This window comes from Rissa tridactyla, chromosome 2 (genome assembly GCF_028500815.1).
Source record: "Rissa tridactyla isolate bRisTri1 chromosome 2, bRisTri1.patW.cur.20221130, whole genome shotgun sequence".
Taxonomy (NCBI): domain Eukaryota; kingdom Metazoa; phylum Chordata; class Aves; order Charadriiformes; family Laridae; genus Rissa; species Rissa tridactyla.
This window is the reverse complement of record NC_071467.1, coordinates 138,033,965-138,052,918: the sequence shown is the minus strand read 5'-3', so window position 1 is coordinate 138,052,918 and position 18,954 is coordinate 138,033,965.

Sequence of the window (18,954 nt, the reverse complement as noted above, 5' to 3'; positions counted from 1 at the left end):
TTTATAAATTCTTTTCTGGTTCATGAGGTTCAAATGTGTGTAGCTCGTGGACAAATTTCAATCACAATTACTCTACAGGAGTTTAATAACACTAGATCTCATTTTAACAAATGCAGCTATCATGTAAATTAGCAAATAAAATAAATTCAGCACTGGTCCATTGGTGCAGATCAACCACTGTAGCCATCTCAGAAAGGAGAGGGAATATGATTTTGACTTCACTGCAGCAGAGGAGACAGATTTGAGAAAGACAGAGGCACAGATTTACCACACAGGACCTTATGGACCATTCTCTGCAGAGTGGTGTTTAGGATCACAAGGGAGACGAGAACAAAGTGAATGTTTTTCCTTTTTTTTCAGGCTAGCACAGAAAGCCGAGGTCAGTTCTCAGAGCGTGGTACTCTTGAGGATCTGAAGAAGGGGCAGGGTTGCCATTGGAAAGGGCTGAAAGGCCTCCAAATTTTGAAGGACAGAACAAGGAACTTATAAGAAAAGGTGAGAGAATGAGGTTTCACACGGGTCTTACACAAAGGTAGGGTAATGGCAGGGGGAGTTACGGGCTGGGATAGATTATGGCCGTGTCTTGGCCTCTCTGCCCACCCCCGTCCCCTGTGCGCTTGGTGTTTAGGTTTATCCACCCAAATTATCCTATGTGAAATTAGCAGATAGGATCTAATTTGTCCAAATTAATCAATTTCTGTTCCTTCCATGGCAGCAGGTTTGTCCTTTTTCTGTGAGTTCTAAGCTCTGTGGCAGCCTGGCACTGTACGGGTGCCTAAGATGAGAAACGTGGTTATTCGGTGTTCAGGTTTTGTATCAAAATATATTACTTGGCTCTCAAACACCCGAGTGAGAAAAATGGTACAGGCATGGAAAGCTACAGAAGCTTCCATTTGATGCATAATGCTGATGAGCTTAAATGGAGTATTTCTGTATCTTTCCTAAATTCTTAAGAATTTAATGTGAAAGTACAATTACATAAATCGTACTTTTAGTTAACTCCTTTTTCAGAAATCCAACATATGTCATCAGAACTCTACAGTCAGGCTTGATAAATAGAAACCAGTCCCTTGGTTAAGTTATTTAATTCGAACACCAGAATTTAGATATTTTTACTGCAAAATAATAATAATCAGCACTGTATCATAATCAGCTGGGTTTGAGATGAAGTGAGACAAATGTGACTGAATCAAAATGCAGTCGTAACTTCGTTCCTTCCAGAAAAATGGAGGAGACATTTAACGACTTGTGTGTAGACATTTTTACTAAATAGAAGGGTTTTAAACTGATAAAGGTCCAATAAAGACTCTAAAAAATAGGTGATTTTATTTCCTTTATCTTGATTCTGATCTAATTAAAATTTGTAGCTGAATTGGTATTTTTTTTATATGTTCTTGAGTTTTCAGACTGCCGGTATGAATTTCATTTTCATCATTTTTTTTTTTTTTTCTCAATGTCCGGAGGTTTTTTGGATGCAACTCACTGGGTAAAGCAGATGGCTGCACCAGTGCTACGTGACCATGATACGATGCTTCTGAGAGCTATTTTTCATCAGAGCTAAGTTGAAAACCCCATGCATAATATTGGGGCTTTTACGAAAGGTAAGTCCATGCTGCAATTGAACACAAGCCAGCTTGGATACTGAAAGCAGCCTAGGCCCTGTAGGGTGAAGGTCAAACCATATCTTTAGATGCTCAAGGGCTAAATTAGGATGAGCGAAAGTTTAGACAGCTTTAATTCAGCTGATGACAGGCGTTTTTATGGAGCAGTGTATTCCTCCTGTGTAAATATACACCGACACGCCCATGTACATGTGCCTGAGCAGCCACTTATAATGTCCTTTTGATTTTATTCTCTCTCCCTCTCTGCAGTTATTTAATAGTAAGAGTGACATGATGCTCTACAAGGCTCGATGGAGAACTGTTTGTTTCCCAGTCCATCCCTCTCATGCGTGGCAGTGGTGGTGCTTCCCAGTTGGGAATTGCAGGTTTCTGGTTTGCACCCATGACAGCTATTTTAGGGTGGCTTAGGGGATAATTATGTTTTCCATGCTTGAAGAGAAACTGTCATTTTCCTCATATTAAAGCAAATTTACTGCTTTTTGTGCAGTTTATAATGGATTACTGTTGGGATTTGTTCAGTCTCCATGTTTGCTGTTTCCAACACTGTGTTTTCTATTACAGGCAACCACTTCACCATCAATAAGAGCAAATTTGTCTATTACGATAATTTTTGTTCTTAGAAAATAATTTCTGGCCTTTCTGCTCCCTGTTAGGCTCCTGCACCGCTCCCTCATGTGGGGGTCAGCAACTTGAGGTGCGGGAGTTGTGTCACCCACAGGGTCACATTTCTGATTTATTAGGGAATGGTTTATGTTGTATCGTAGAAAGATGGGCAATAGTCTGCTCTCAGTTAAAATGAATTTCCTTAGTATATTACCTAATTGTTGTTGTCATGCAAGGATTCTTATTCTGAATGCTACATTCTCACGTTAAGGGTGGGACTCCAAATGATTGGCATGAGCCAAAAAAGCAAAGCTACGTTCGACACAGATGCTGTTAATCTCCTGTTTGTAGCTCCACAGGCATTGAAATAGTTGGATGTAAAATGCTGTGCAATCAGAAGTATTTTACGCACACCAGATTTATCTTGGTATTTTAATCCCAGTGTATGTGTAAATGGTTAAAATGAGAATTCACAGTATTTTTTTGTTGATAAATTGAAATGTATTGCCGTGCTGGACATTTGGTGCTCATTTATGGTTTTTCTCCTGAACAGCACTAGTCATAGCGTTTTATATCCATGAAATTTGACATGCAACAGCTAATCCTAACACAATATTCATTTTCCGCTCATTAGAAAGCATTTTTATACCTTTAAATTAAGAAAATATTGAAGACGCTTCAATATTTGCACAGTCAGAATTTTTAAGGGGAAAAAAACCGATAGTGACAGAGAAGTATATCACTTCAGTGCTTCTTTGTTATTGCAGTCCCATAAGCCGTCTACCTCTTGGTCGGTTGCTCTGCATCACGCTACAGAAACTAACTCTCCCTGACATTAGGCTGGATGGGTTTTACTCTGCGAAATGTGAAGGTTGATTAGAAACTGACTCTATTTCACATGACCGAAAGAAAACAATTTTTACATAGCAATAAGTAAACGACTTCTATCACCTATCTAAGGCTGTACTGCAAAATCATAGCAGGTAATAAATGTTTCCCCACGGTGAATTCAATGTGGATTCTGCAGCGATGTTATCTGGAGAAGGAAGGAAAATGCTGAAGGCAACAGCATGAAAATGCATGCAGCTATGGCATAATTCTGATTTGTTTTGGAAGAACTATTAATTTACTTGTTACAAAGCCAAGTAAGAGCAACCCTTTAAAACTGTTGAACCATGAAAGCCATTTCCTTAAGGGTTTTAAATTTGGGAACAGACTCATGAAATTTATAGCTTTGATGAGATATTCTTTGCCTGCAGTCAGAATGAGAGCCAGATCATTGGTTTCCCAGCATGACACCTATGTATTCTTGTGTGCACTAGATATCATTAGCCTCATAATAACACAGCTATCATCACATTAACGTCTGAAAGGTTCGGTTTTGATGCTTGGTTTAAGTCTCTCATTTATACCTACAGCATACTAAAGAGTTGACTAAAAATAAAAGCTGTACCATACCTATATTGTGCTATTGTTCTGCACTTTAACCAAAAATACAGTCATTTTATGCCTGATCAAATTTTTATTAATTTTTTTTTCTTGCCAAGTCGTGTTTTGAAAGAGCTGTAATGATGAACTAACAGCATACCGTGAATTCAGTAGCGGATAATGGTACAGTGAGACCATTTTTTTCTGATTCATGCCGTAAGGACGGTAATGAACATCGTATACATATTGATCTAATAATTGTGATCTTTAGTATATGCTTGAAAGTTTATGTACTATGCCTGCCATCTTATGGTAGAAGAGAAGCGCGTCAGAACAAGGCAATAGCACCTCGTTGCCTGTATTCTTTCAGGTAAAGCCAGGCAGCCCGTAGCGTTCTAGCAAGGCACCAGCAATTAGAAGTTACACAAAGGAATTACAGCTGGAAGCAATTAATGTCACTGCTCTGCTACATACTTCTGTTAGTTCCTATTGGAAAAATAATGTGTATCCCTTTACAGCATGAAGTTGCAACCAGGTTTTACGGCGAATATCTTCCCATTTGTACCAAATGAAATTTGCAGAGAGAGATAGTAAGAGAGATCAGTTTTTATTCCGCCATGTGACTGATCAGGTGGATAGAGTTTGGGGCAAACCTCCTCATAATGGAGAGAAAAAGTTTGGAGAAGCACCAGTACAGCAAGTCTAGTAACTCGTGGCTTAGAGGCAAATTACTTATTACTGTGATGTGAAAATTTTTCCCCAGATCAGTGTCAGAGCTTTCATTTCTGTAGATGGGAGGTGATACCTGTGGGAGTTCTGGCTAGGGGGAGTCTGCAAGTTTTGGCTGTGACATAAATTGAGTCAAACCCAGCCAATTCCAGTGGTCTGGAAACAAAAAAAAAAATAAATACAGAGACAGCTTCAATCTTTAATCATCAGTAAATTGTGAAGGTTTTAAAGGCTACATGAGACAATATTCAGTAAGTGCTTAAAACCCTTGTGGAATAAGAACCACTAATTAGCTGCTGAGGAGATGGGATTTATAAAAGCTAGAATATAACAGTAGTGTTATCCACAAGAAAGACTCTGGGATGTTTCCATTTTAATTGTTGAAATTGCTTAGTATTTGTTTTAAGGATCATTGTTTCAGTCACCAGTATCTGATTTTTTTTGACTCAGCACGGGACATTTTATTTTTAACATCTTGCTCTGAAAGATGAAATAACCTTTTTTCTTAAATATTTTAATAATCAGTTGAATTTTTTATGTCTTTATATCTTCAGACATCAACCTGTCTTTCAAATATTGAATCATCTGCAGTATTGTGAGATGTTTTGTCCCTGAAAAGAAATGCAATGTTCATTCTTAATTATAAACATCAAGCCAAGCGCCTAGGTGGAAAATACCTCTTTTGGCCCTTATTTGTTCCCTAAAAGTTTCCTGCCCCATTTTGAATCCAAGCATAGTGTGGATAATACATGCTAAACCCACCCTTTAACCTGCATTGTTCGTATTATGGAATTGTCTTTAATTGCTCACCAACTTGCTTATCTAAATCTTGGTATGTATTTTAAGAATTTTCTTTTTCTGTGAAGTCACATTGTTGATGCATATTTTTGTGATTTGGAGTCCAAACAAAACCAAGACTCCCCTTTCTTCCTTGTGGATAAAACCTTTTTAGACCAGCCAGGAGAATTGTCACCTTTCAGAGATGTCAGCATGGTGGGACCCAGCAGGGTGATCTGCTGCCAGCAGTGGGACAGGAGGACAGAGAAAATACTACAGTTCCCCAGAGCTTTGTTTCCATTACAGATGCCAACAGCCTCGAAACCCAGACTGAAGAAGAAGTATAGCTTGGATCATATTTTTTGTCACATCCCTACATAGTCTTCTGTATTTGTAGGGCCTTTGTTAAGAGAGAAAGGAGTAGAAGACTGCCTTGCTGAATGTTTCAGATACATAGTAGGCCATGCTAGAGCCAAAATTTCAGACCTAGTCTCAGTGTATATCATCCTTGGCTCCAAGCAGTTATGCCATTTCTTCTTACCAGCTCATCTCCCAGGAGAAAGCCTGCAGACATTGCTCTGCTCATCACTACACACAGCAACTGATGCACGCTTTTATTGCTTTTTAAAAAGCCATGCAGATGTGAAGAAAGGGTTGTTAATCTGGTCATTTTTCGTAGGTTATCCCCACACAGTTATTCATAATAGAGAGACTTTCAGAGACAGATCAGACCTACCAAGTAACTTCAGCACCACTTCCATGCAGGCACTGTTGTCTTGCAAGTGGTTTCTGAGAGGATGAGGCTGGTCTTCAGTCACTTTGCTGCTCACAGCCCCAGCAGCATCTCACTGGGTGGTTGTGGGCAGTAACTCCTCTTCCTAAGGATCTGCGGAGAGCAGCATGCCATGGTTTGACTATCTATCTGTCGTGCCTGCAACTTTATTCTCCCAAAACAGTGAGTATATGGGGGCCAGAACGGTTGGTATGTCCGGCTGTAATGCAGGCTGCTGATCAGTATATTAGCTCAGTCATTCAGCCAGGGTTTGACGAAGGTGGAAACATGAAGAAGAGTGAATTGTCTGTACTGAGACATGACTGAGATGATGATGAAAGTTTGGGGTCACCAGCTGAGAAGTTGGCAGAAGCAACAGTAGTCCTTTAGAGTGAACAAAGGAGTTCTTCCAGTAATAACTATAACTGACAACTAGGTCTTTAGACCCACATTTTGTGGTCAACTTATCATTCCATTCTCAATCTGGTCAGGTTTTGCCATCCACAGCTAGATAGGAAGTTACAGCTTGTTTGACATAGACAACAGGCTTGTTGTTATCTTTCCACTTTTCCTCAAGTCTGGAATTCTGTGTAACGTTAATCCCCAAAACTGGTTGGAGTCTCAAGTAAAGGTAGGGTCTCACTAAAGAAGGAAAAATACACAAAGCTCTCATTCTTGGTCTACTTGTTGGTCTCTCGTATCAATTTGCATACAAATTTATGAACAACCACCCTGCTTCTGCCCTGTAGCCTGGGACTGTCCTTTTTTCAAATATTTCCTCTTGCCTGGGCATGCTGCCACCACTGAAGTCATGCAGGCTCACTTGATTTAGGCTCCCATACCACGAAAGATGGTAGTTCCAACTGTTTTCTGAGAGGACACCAAGGCTGAATTAATTTCCCATCTTACTGTCCAACGCTTGCTAAAATTCAGAGAGCAGCAGAGTTTTGCAGTAGGGCAAAATCTATCTTCATTAGGGCTTGAGAGAAGGCTGAAGATATAACCCTTATAACAATGAAAATAACTGGTTTGTTGGAATTGTTTCCAATGCAATCCATCACCTTGTATTTCTGTTTGAGCAGTTAGTCTTGGGTAGAAGTTTTTAGATTATTTTAAAATTCAATATTTATTAAACACAAATAAAGGGCCTAGTTGCTGACTTGCATGCAAGTTCATGGCCTGTTCCATTTACTGCTTCACTCACAATGAGTGAGACCTTTTAATTGTAACTATTTGTCATTATTGTGTGTATGGGGGAGTTATCAATTATAGTAATACCTCATCACCAACCTGAAGCCCAAATTTTTAGGAACAGTAAAAATGAATGAGAATAAATCAGTCTCCATTCTCTTCTGAGTTACACCTTAAATGCACCTAGCGAGGGTTTGGCTCGCAATGGGTTGTTTTCTGTTGGTATGGTTAAATTTCTTTGGCTTCTTACTGAGCCTTAGAAATGGTCATAATTAGCTCTAAAAGATTCGTGCAAAGGAAATTGCATAAACCTGAGAGGATTGCACAAACCCTACAGGATTTTAATAAAACAGGGACAACCATGACCATTTACCTTAGAGAAACGATCAATTTAAGACATGTAATTTTTAATTTTAGTATTTTATTTTTAGTATTTTAACTGTTAACAGAAGATCAAGTGGCATATCAAATTCCAATACCAGGGCTTACCATTAACCATGTTAATGTTTGCCACATTATTTAAAATTTTGATGTCTAAGAATCTTAAAATGTAGCTAAAAAGTGGAAGGAAAAAACAACTGCTACCTCCCTATGAACCCCATGAATGGTTTATCTTTGGAGTCATCTGGGACCGCAAAGGAAAATTAACCTATCTCAGACATAATGTTTTAGAAGTGGAAAAATGCACTGATTTTCAAAACTTTAAACTTAATTTAGAAAAATTACACTCCTTTTTCTACCACAGATGGTAAAAGTGGAAGAACAATGGTTGACATGCATCAAGGTTCTGCCTGTAGTATTGATAGGAAAATCAGATGCCCCATTAACATGCTACTTGTATTTCAGTGTATCGTCTGTTACAGTCTAGGCATTCAGTTCAGCGGACAGAAAAGAATGGTGTTTTTCAAATATTAAAGTACATACCGTTCATGAAGTATGTGCAGCGAGAGGAGTCTGGATCTCTAACACCACTGCTGCTTTGTTATTTTTTAAATCTCACAGGAACAAATCAGAAAGACCAAACATTCAAGCATACCAGTAGAAATACCACTGCACCTCATGATCACAGTCCCTAAAAATGGAACAGTCAATTTGCCTGTTTGCCCAAGCTGTCAGTGAAGAGTTAGGTTTGGTATCAGTGCCTTTGAGCTTGTACCATTACATTTCAAAGATCTTGATTTTTAAGTAAAGTTGTTTCCTCATCAGGAGCATAGTGCCATCAGAAGTCCAATTAATATAACATTTGTGAATTATATTTCACTTATGAATTGTATCTCAATTGCTTTTAAGAGCACTGTTTTATCAATGGCATGAGGAAGCAAACCTGACCTTTATTTGCCAATTTTACAATGAATTCTAATTTTAGATCTCAGCCCTGTCTAGTATATATCCCTTAATACCTGATATTCAAATCTTTTTAAACATGATCAGCTGCGTTTCTAACTCTAGATATCAATTAAATCTAGTATTTTATATATACACACATATATAAAAATCTGTATCATTTTTCTTTCAGTTACATAGATTTATAGGTTGTGCAGTCACCATTCTTAGAAGATCAAGCCCTGACCAATCTGGTCTGATCTCAAGCTGACCCTGCTTCGGGCAGGAGGCTCGACTAGAGACCTCCTGAGCTGCTTTCGCATCTAAATTATTCTATGACTTGTGGTAATTATTTCACGTTTATTTACTTAGCAGCTTGTATGTGCAAATAGAAAGGCTAATAAAACACGTTGCTTATGAACTCCAAGTGTGTCTGTTTTCCCTCTGGGAATGTGAGGGAAATGTCACTTGCCAGTGCGTGACCCTGAGCTTCACGCTGCATCCAGTTTCCCAACTTCGAGCAGAATCCAGGCATTTCCCTAGGCTCTGCGGGTCCAGGTGAGCTCCCGGGGCTCAGACTGACTCTGCCTTTTAAAATGAGACTCACAGTGTAACTGTGCAGCCTCTAAAAACGCATAGCAGACTTTAGTACGCGCTTTCAGAGTGCGTCAGCAGTCTGGGCGTATTGATTTATTGTTTATCCCTTCAGAAATAGGCTATGATGGAAATAGAACTGAGGTGTTGGTTTGGGAGGGTTTTTAAATTGTTTTCTTTTTTCCTCTCCTTAAATTTTCAACAACTCAACCATATACAAACTTAGGTGATGCTTGTGGAGCTCAAGCTGACACAATTAAATGTCACTGAGCTCTGGCAGTGACAAGGAGCTTCAGGAACTTTTCACCATTCCTTAATGCACAAGTCCTGCTCTACTGGCCACCAGTTCTGCATCTTTGGAAAGTGACTGACCTCTGGACTTTATCACAAACCACACAAGCTTAAACTTGCAAGATGATATGGATGCGTTATTTTAAAAAAATAGTGGCAGTCTCCTAGATATACCTTGGAAAGGATTAATATTTTTGACTGTATGACCAGTTTACAAGAGAACACTGGTAAAGATATATTTTTCACGTATTCTTATTTTGTTGTTTTACTTCCATCAAGATAATTATTTTTGAATCTATTTTATGTCTTACCATAGATGAAACATCTGATAAATACCGGGGGGGAAAAGGGTTATAGGTAGAAAAAATTGTTTTAAATCAGTGTTTTAGTCTGTTAGGTAATATCGACTGTAGCCTTTCCCTTGCCTACGCTTCCTTCAAAAGGATGGCTGTAAGCTTTTTCTCTTTTGCTGCCTGTCTCACCCTGCTGACAGAAATGCTGTGCCTATGCCCTGTGGAAACCGCTGGCTGCAGAGCTGCTCTAGTAGCCGTCACTGTTGTGTGCTTCTGTAGAAGTTCCCGGTCAGTGTTTCATTACACCCGTGTTAGCTAAACGCTCTGTTACAAATGCAGTCATCCCAAAGTGTAATCTAGAGTGTTACTGCTTTAGGGTGCATCCTGCGCGGCCTCCTTGTAAACAAAGGTGCGTTTATCTTTTGATGATCGGTCATTAGGGAGTTAATCCGTTATGTATATAACACCTTAATAAAGCCGAAGGGTTTAGTATTTGTTATCGTGGCATGAAGTAGTGATTCTCCAGTGAAGCAGTAACCTCGGGAGCTCCGGTTCAGCAGAGGCTTCTTGTCGTCTTTCCCCTGGATCAGGTCAATTGAGACTAAAAGCATTGCAAATGTCACATATGGAAGGCTGTTGAAGACAGAAGTGACACTTATTTACAGGCCTTTGCTGGCTGGCTTATCTTTGAAGCACTATTGATTACCTCACGAGGAGGAAGCAGCTGTATATTCTTTCCCTTCTGCCAAAGCAAGGTAAGTTATGTGGGCACAGGTAATGGAAGCAGTGAATTTTGGGAAAAAGAGATCTATGGGTGAAGTAAAGTACAATAGATACTCCGATGTCAGGAAAGGTGCTGTGATAAAGAAGAGGGGAACAATCAAAGCCCCCAAGAATTCATCGGAGTTGACCTATGCTAGTATGGCAAGCAGCAGAGCCATTCATATGACAGATTATTATACAAGCTGTCTTGTTTTGCCTTACTAAATTATTCTACACCCACGTTTTGTGAAAAACAAGCCAATTTGCTATGACATTGTAAGTACATCACCATAGCAGAAAGGTTCTAAGGACCTGTGGGCTGTATGTCTTCTCGCAGGCTTTGCGTAGCAAACCGCTGCTTTATCACAACGTGCAGGGCAACAACATCATTAGGAAACCCAGGCATCCTGTCCCTCATCCCCTTCACCTATCTTAGTATGAAAATATCATGTTCAAGGGTAATATTCCCTAACCTAACAAGCATAACCACAAAGACCGTCTCACACAGTACAGCGGTACAGCTTTCAACCCTGGCGCGTTAACCATGACCGAGGCCACATGCAGCCCCTGCAGCACGATGTTGATGCTACACAGTGGCATGAAGCACCCTGCCGTGGGTGGAGCTGGGGTAGGGCATCACTCGAGTCCCCTCAGCCCTCTCTGCCTCCTCTCCCCACTCCAGGTGGGTCTGTTCCTGATGGACCCCACTGGTTCCTCTGAATTAAAATATAGGTTTCATCATCACTCGGAAGAACGCTGAGCTGACACATGTAGGCAGTGCTTTTCAGCTTCTGTTAACTTAATATTTTTAAGTAGCATTGTTTAGATGAAGCATACCGACTCTGATTCAGCAGAGGCTGCATTCTTTCCCTAAATACTTCATATGTTCAAGGAAATCAATCTATAGATCTAGGCAAAAGCCATATATAGTCATAAATCCTTTATTCAGTGACAACCTTTTCTTTAGATCAGTACAGCGTTAGCTGCACTGTTCTGCTCATGCTTCTGAACCCAAATCTGCAAAGCCTTTTCGGAGTCGGGCTCCTCTGAAGCAGAGACAAACCTTGGTTTCATTTCTGCTAAATTCGAAGTGGTTTGCAATGCTGACGATTGTCTACACAAAATTAAGATGGCATAATGAATCATTTCTTCTGATCCACAATAACATGTGGCCTGTGCACATAGAAACACACACAAATATATGTGTACGTGACCATTTGCTTGATTTTTACGTGTCTGTATGCCATATAAAATAATGTTTTGTTGTTAAAACTATATTTCAGAGTGATTTAATTTATAGTAGGAGCTGGAACTTCACTTTGCACTTTGAAAAACTTCTTAGTTTATTAATACAGTTGTCTTAATGGGGACACAGGAGCTTGGGAAAAGTCTTGGTGTTCTGCTTTTGTAGAGATGGTAAGGTAGTCTTCTAATAGTAAGAAAAACTAGCATACTTCATGACATCCTATCCAATGAGTATTCCCATTAAAAATATTTTAGAATGCGGTCAAATTACATTTATGTCATAAAATGAAGTTGTACTATGATAGAACTCTAATCAAATTACAATTATTTCCATTTGGCATAAAAAGAAATTTCAGCCTCTTGCCGTTTATCAACTTAACTTTGCTAATTGAAGGAAATGGTTTGTATGTCCTTTATAGGATATGCAAAGCACATTTGTATTGCCAAATCAACTTTTTCAAGATTGTTGCAAGGTAGAGTGTAATGGCTGTTGAATGGCTGCAGAATGATTCTTCTGCATTTAAAGACTAGTGCTTTTTTATTTCTTTTCTTGTGTAAAACCTAATTTGACCTGTTGATTCAACTTCTATTTATAGCAAAGCAAGTGAATAAGAAACCTGACAACAATTTATTTTTGTAGGCTAATTATACACGGTAAGCAAAGAGGTGTATATGACTAAGGGCAGAATATACTGGCTTTCTGGCAGATTTACATATTTTTATTATGCCTGTCCATAGAGACTTTGTAGAATAATAGGACCACTGTAATGAGAAATGACATCAAGTTGTTTGCCACAGATTACAAATGTCCAGTTTATTTAGAAGATTCACAGTGCAAGAGACAAAAATGTGAGAACTTTGCTTGCTTAGGATTTTGGAGAAACAGCCTGTGTTTCTTAGTGCGATTCTGATTTTTTTTAAAATTACTTAAAGTTTCTATTTTGATGTTAGACATTTCTTAATTGTGCCAGTCACTACACAAAAGAATTTTCATTCCCATGTGAGAGAATTCAGCAGAGACTGATTTTAATAGCATCAAGTGTTATACCCAAATATTTTGATTTCCATACTGCTACTATTTATCCCAGCAGGAAAGCTCTTAATTCTGAATTCCCCATGGAACTAGCTCTTGTACTTGCTAATTACTGTACCACGTCCCTGAAGCTTATCTTCACGAAGGTTCAGGGTTCTGGTAGAGAGCTTGACTGTAAAGGAAAGCTCAAATAAAGGACATTTTCCATTAAAAACTGGTAAGTTATAGTCCACATTCTCATAATGGCTGTTGTCCTGTAAATATGTACACGTGCACACAGACTGTAATTGCACCTGAAATTGCAATAGAAATGACACACTCCAGTGTTGCCTTCTTATTTACTTACTGCTTGGATGTTTGTTTAATGGTGTAGCATGAAGAGCCGCATTAGTGGCATACGCAAAGTACGTAGCCAGGTCTTGAAGGATGAAAATAGGTGTTTGTATTTGAATGCATGCCAGGGCAATCCATTTTTATATCAGTAACATATAACAAACCCAAATGAGTTTCCCATGTGCATAAAGTTAAGCTGTGAAGATGATTACTAATTAATTTCTGAAAGGTTTTACATCAGATCTTGTGTTTAATATTAAATATTAAATTGCATACATAATGGGGTTATTATATGAAATTACATCATATTTGGACTGTGACTGTGCCTTACAGCCCAGGTTCTTTTATACTGGATACTATAAAAATCACAGAATGTTTTAATTTTTGATTCATGTGGAGACCAGACATGTTAAAAAAGTACTGTACCTGCAGATGAAGGATAGCAGCATGTCCTGGTTTCAGACGGGAGGCACTCTTTAAGTCAACATAGTCACAACAAGACATGACTGGTTTACTTCATCGTTTGGATAACTACTATGGTAAGTAAAAGAAGACTTTGACAAAAAATGTGATTTTTTTACAAAGAGGAAAATAGGCTACAGGTTGCTATTACAGCAAAAAGAAGTGTTTGATTCCACCCTGAAGGGAGTGGTAAAGCAGTATATTGAATTAAAGGATTTAGTAAACTTGCTTTCATAATCTGTCTATCATCTAAGAACTCTCTTTTCAATACGGAAACACTGCATGGAAGTGGTGTATGGCTACAACTGCTGAATAATGCTGTTGGCATTCCAATGAACTGCACCACACAGTCACATTGGCTATTCATCTTTATTTTCAACAAATAACCTTTAGGTATTCATTTTGTCATATTTAGTAAATAATATAAAGTGTTACTGCATCAGATCTCAGATTCATCCCCAAAATGTTGTCTACATTATCATGTGTATTTTATACATAAAGATAAATATTTGGGATTTTTTTCCTATGAAATTTTTAAGTATTTAAACATAATCTATTCAGGCTTGTGATTTAAGTGCATATAACTTAGAGAATGTGAAAGACACCTTCCCAGAAATAGTCTCTTTTTAGGCCTGATTTTTCATTGAGCAGGTTGATCCCTAATGAATTTCCAAACTAGAAATCCCCAAATTCTGAAAGCTGTTGAGCATCACAAAGTCCAGTGAGACCAGAAATATTGTGTTGTAGTCAGGCAAAACATTGCTGAGAATCACCTGTCAACTTTATTTAACTGACATGAGAGAGCTCCAGGGCTCGTGGTCCTCTGTTCCTAATTGCTGGCAGGAAGAGAGGGGACTAGGTTTCACAGCACCGTCACAGTGAATGTTGGATAATAGCTGCTCCTACTTTCAGGTTGGTTAGGATATTTCTCTTAGAAATTTGGGAACGAGAAATTGCTGCTGGGCTACAGACTAGAACGGTAACTTAATTTAGCCTGACAGGCTTTGCTAATGACTCGGGGCGACAGGCAGCGGCCCCCTTTGCCCCGCTCTGCTCTGTGCGACTCAAGTCCCGCGTGGAGCACAGGGTGCTTCTGAAGCATTTGCTGATTCAGTTGCATGCTGTCATGTTGCTGTATGCGGCATACGATCCCATACAAGGATTTGACAAGGGAAGTATTTCTCCTGGCGTCATTACTCCCAGTAATTCTGATGGGTTTCTTCCTGGCCCCCATCAGGACTTTTTTTTTGTGTGTTTTCCCCATTAATTGTGGGTGGTCAGACACAACCTCTCTGCCACTTTGTTGTGGTCACTAATATGCTTCCCTCCCAGAAGGTAAGATTATGTGTTCCCTGTAATTTTACAGGGTCTCAGCACTTGGGTTTTGCTCAAAGTGTTGTTTACCTTATAAAATGAGATTTTCTCATTTGTGTTATTCTATTTTCTAAGAATTTCTGCTATCTTGTGAATGGATGTTAAAAGTAGAAAATTAGGGAATTTCTGTGGGCAAGTTAGATTTGAGTGCTAGTCAATACCAGCTTTCGGGGGGTGACACCTGGACTCTTTGAAAATGACATGATGAAACATGCCAGACCTGTCCCCTGGGAAATGGTGCTTTTGATGGAGAGTTTTCTTCAGCTGTTGTAGCATCAGAGCTCTAACTGTATTTTCTCAAAGGTCAGAAAGACCAGTTGATCTGCCCTTAATGATTGATAGTAGGAGAAATCTGATGAGCTTTCTATCTGGAATATTGCCACATTAAATAACAGTATATTGTGTTTGAATGATTATGAGAATTGTCCTGGTAGGTAGAAAAAATTTATTTTCTGTCCATTGTTTAATCTTAGCAATAAATTATTCCTTACTGAAAAATAAATAGAATTTTACTACTTAATTCCTCCTATCACAAGAACATTGCCATCATCTTTTTGCATGTTTCACTGATCTTTAAATGACACAAAATATTAATGAGTTTAAGGGTTATTTTGAAGGAGAGTTTTTGTACATACTGGCTATCTTTTGTTTAACAAGGAAGCATTTTCCACTTGGAAGGCTGGACTTGCTCTACCTTTTTTCTTTCAGCTCTTTCACTACTAATGTGATCAGAAAGATGGTTAATGTGCAATTTCAGGAACAGCTATAGAAATCTTTTTCAAGTAGGTTTCGTTCTTGGTCTCTGGTCATCTTGTGTACAAACTGCTGAATTGTGAAGTTATTTTTTGATGTCTGTTGAGCATGGGCACCCTTCAGTGTAGTCATATCAAATCTTTCCTCTGCTTCTGACATTGCACTGACCCGTGGCAGTTTTTTTTCATCCAGCCTTTGTAATTTTGAAAGGGTTTGCTTGGTGCTGTTTAAACTTGCTTGTATCTTGGTTGTTGCGGTGTTTCAGACTGGCTTTGAAGAACTGACGCTTACGTATCAAATAGATAAATGCTTTAATAATTGCCTAAAGTAGGCTGTGCTTTCATCCTCAGTTATTTCCAGGACTCCCCAGAGTTCCTGGTTTTGGTCTTAATTTGCTTTATTCTTAGGAGCCTTCATTGGATAACATCTAATTCACGATACAAATCACTGTACTGTGTGCTGATGGTTATATATAGGTATGGATTGGTTCCTTTTCTTCCCTCAGGGAATAAGTTGTAAGACATTCACTCATAGATATTTTGAGGCACACTGTTATCACAATTTGTTTCACTTGCCATCTTTTTTTATCCAGCTCCTGGGTATGATTGTAGGTACAGATAAATTAAATTCCTCCCCTCGTATATACAACAAATCGTTCCATTATTCCACAGACTGTCACCCCAGGCACTAGGGGTGTTTAAGCATGTGGCTCATTTTACTTACATGAATTTAACATATTGGGCTTTGTTTGATAATTGAACCCCCAAGGTGGTTCCTGGCACCTGGGGGCGTGACTGGGACCCAGAGGAAATGTATTTGGGTGATGTTTGGAGTGCTTTACCATTTGCAGGCTCCGAGCCCTCGGGCGATTTAAATGCTAAGGTTAAATAGGCAGCTAGTTAACTTAATTGCATTTAAAAAAAATTATATTAGTTTTTACAGGGCACTGATTTTGCCTATCATCTGAGTCGTCTGAGGAGTCCAATTTAACTGATCATTTGCACAGCCTTCCTAGGCTGAAGTCTTTTGAGATAACATACCTAGAAGTAAGCAGAGCTGTGTTTCCAAACAGCGGTGGCACAAAGGGGTGAGGGATTACTGTGAGTGGCCCTGCCAAGATCGTTTCAGCAGCATGAAAACCGCTGATAAACGCTGTGGAAAAAAAAAAACCTGAAGTCCCCAGTTCACGGAAGCCTGCTTGTCCAGATAGGCTTGAACGGCTGCCAGTGGGTGAATCAGATGTCACTTGGGTTTGCGCTAGAGGAGACAATCTGTTCCAGCAGAGCCCATGCCTGAAAAGAGGGAATGAATCAATGGGAAGAGACTCCATACACAAAGTCCTTTTCATGTTACCAGCAAAACCAGTTTTATGCCAAATTACTCTGGGATCAGGCTTGTGCCATTTACCTTATTGGAAAGCAATAACTCCCCTTTATCAGTCGGTACAGTACTCATTTTCATTCCCATCGTTGCATTAAAGAAAGGGATATGGTTTCTTTGAGAATAGCATTGAATTGAGTTTCATTCTGTGAAGCCATGCAACTGTTGATAAATAATTCTATTTGCCGACATTTAAATCACTGTCATTTTCACGATAAGGAGAATTTAGAATTTCTTTTGAATTAGCTGAAATTTTATGGGTTGCAGCTTCCATTCTACCCCGGGTCTCCGTCTGCCCCACTTAGAAAAATGCCAAATGAAATGAGAGCAAAATAAATTAATCTCAATTTTGTGATTTCAAGCTTTATTCCTCCACCAGAAATGCAGACGTGCACGTGAACACACACACATGCACACACACTGTCACTCTGAATGGCGTTTTTGGTCATTTGAAGGGCTGCAAATGGCTTGAATTACTTAAAATGGCCACTGAGGGACCCAGTAAGTTTTTATATTCAGCAGTGGATCTTAACTGTGTTCCCACGTTGGCTCTCACAGTCCATCTTTTCTGTTCGGGTTTGTTTTAGCTGTTTTTCAGGACTCTTAACTATATTCATTAATTTTCCCCAAAACTGACCTTTAAATAATGACCACTTTCTCTCAAGCTTCTTGAAAAACATTTATGTTGGATGCCGACAGAAAAGGACTTTGAATAATCTGCCCTGCCAGTCAGTGAAAAGCCATTCCCCGGTTTAAGTTTCTAAGGGGATAGATTATTGCTGAGTGATAAATTTGTACGTGATATTAACCAAGTAGTGTTTGTATGGAAGCAGCCAGGATGGCAGCTAGTGGCTCCTGAAGAGACATGACACAGCTAGAATTTATTGGCTCATTGCCGTGCTCTCTTATCCATTCCCATTGCTCATCTTTCTAAATAAATTTATTGCTTTGGGTAGCCTATTTACTAATCAGGAAAATTGCTATCAGGGCAGAAATGAACGGTATGTAGAAGAAAGGAAAGCTTAATTTAGATTTAGAATGAATCCTTTTAGATCTTTTGCAAAATACTTTTTTCTCTCTCACAGCGTGATCACTTTTGCGGTATCTTCATTTATTGCCACTCTTTTAATAATTGTACCTCTTTCCATGCAGCACTTCTCAAATGTGTCACAAGTGTCCCCTGTGCTACCTTTTCCATGCATATTTTGTGTCTGGTGCTGATTTAAGCCATAAATATTTCAAAAGCTGTAAGTTAAAAAAAAAATCAATTATGACATATATGCAGTGTTCATAATATATAAAGACAGTGGTCTGAAATGGCCATTTGAAAGTTCTGGAAAATTAATCACCATAACATTTATTACAGAACTGTCTCCTTTATCAACATTATTATTATTGTTATTGATATTACTACAGGCATCCTATTATTGTAGCCTTGTGCTTATTAGATGGGATCCTGTTTCATATGTGAAGGCTAAGTTTCTACAAGTTTTTTTGCCAAGCGTGTGAAATACTGAGATGTATTCACACTTAGTTGCACAGAGATGTTCCCGTGTCCTCCTAATAACTTTTGTATCCACCAGCTGTACTTTTTCCTTTGGACAGGAGCAGAAGAGCCCTTCTGCGGCATTGAACCGTGGCTACCTTCTGTTGCCCTGGACATGAAGGGTGGGACTTCAGCACCAAATAGGCTGAGCGCAGTGACCACGCTGCTCTCTAGCCTGTAGGCACAAATGCATAAAGCAATAAAAAGCATATGCTCCTCACGGCCTCCAGCCCTGAAGTGTCTGAAACACATGGGTGACATAGAGGAGGTGGTGTCAAAACAGAGCCAGAGCAGTAATTGCACGCTGTTTCTGGTTGCAGGCCTTTGGTGTCATGCTCGTGACTCCAAATGCTGCCATGAATAACTGAATCTCACCTAGAGTTGCATCTTCCCTCTGCTGACCTGTTTTAGTTGACTGTGAGTTTGGAAGCGCTGGCTAAAGG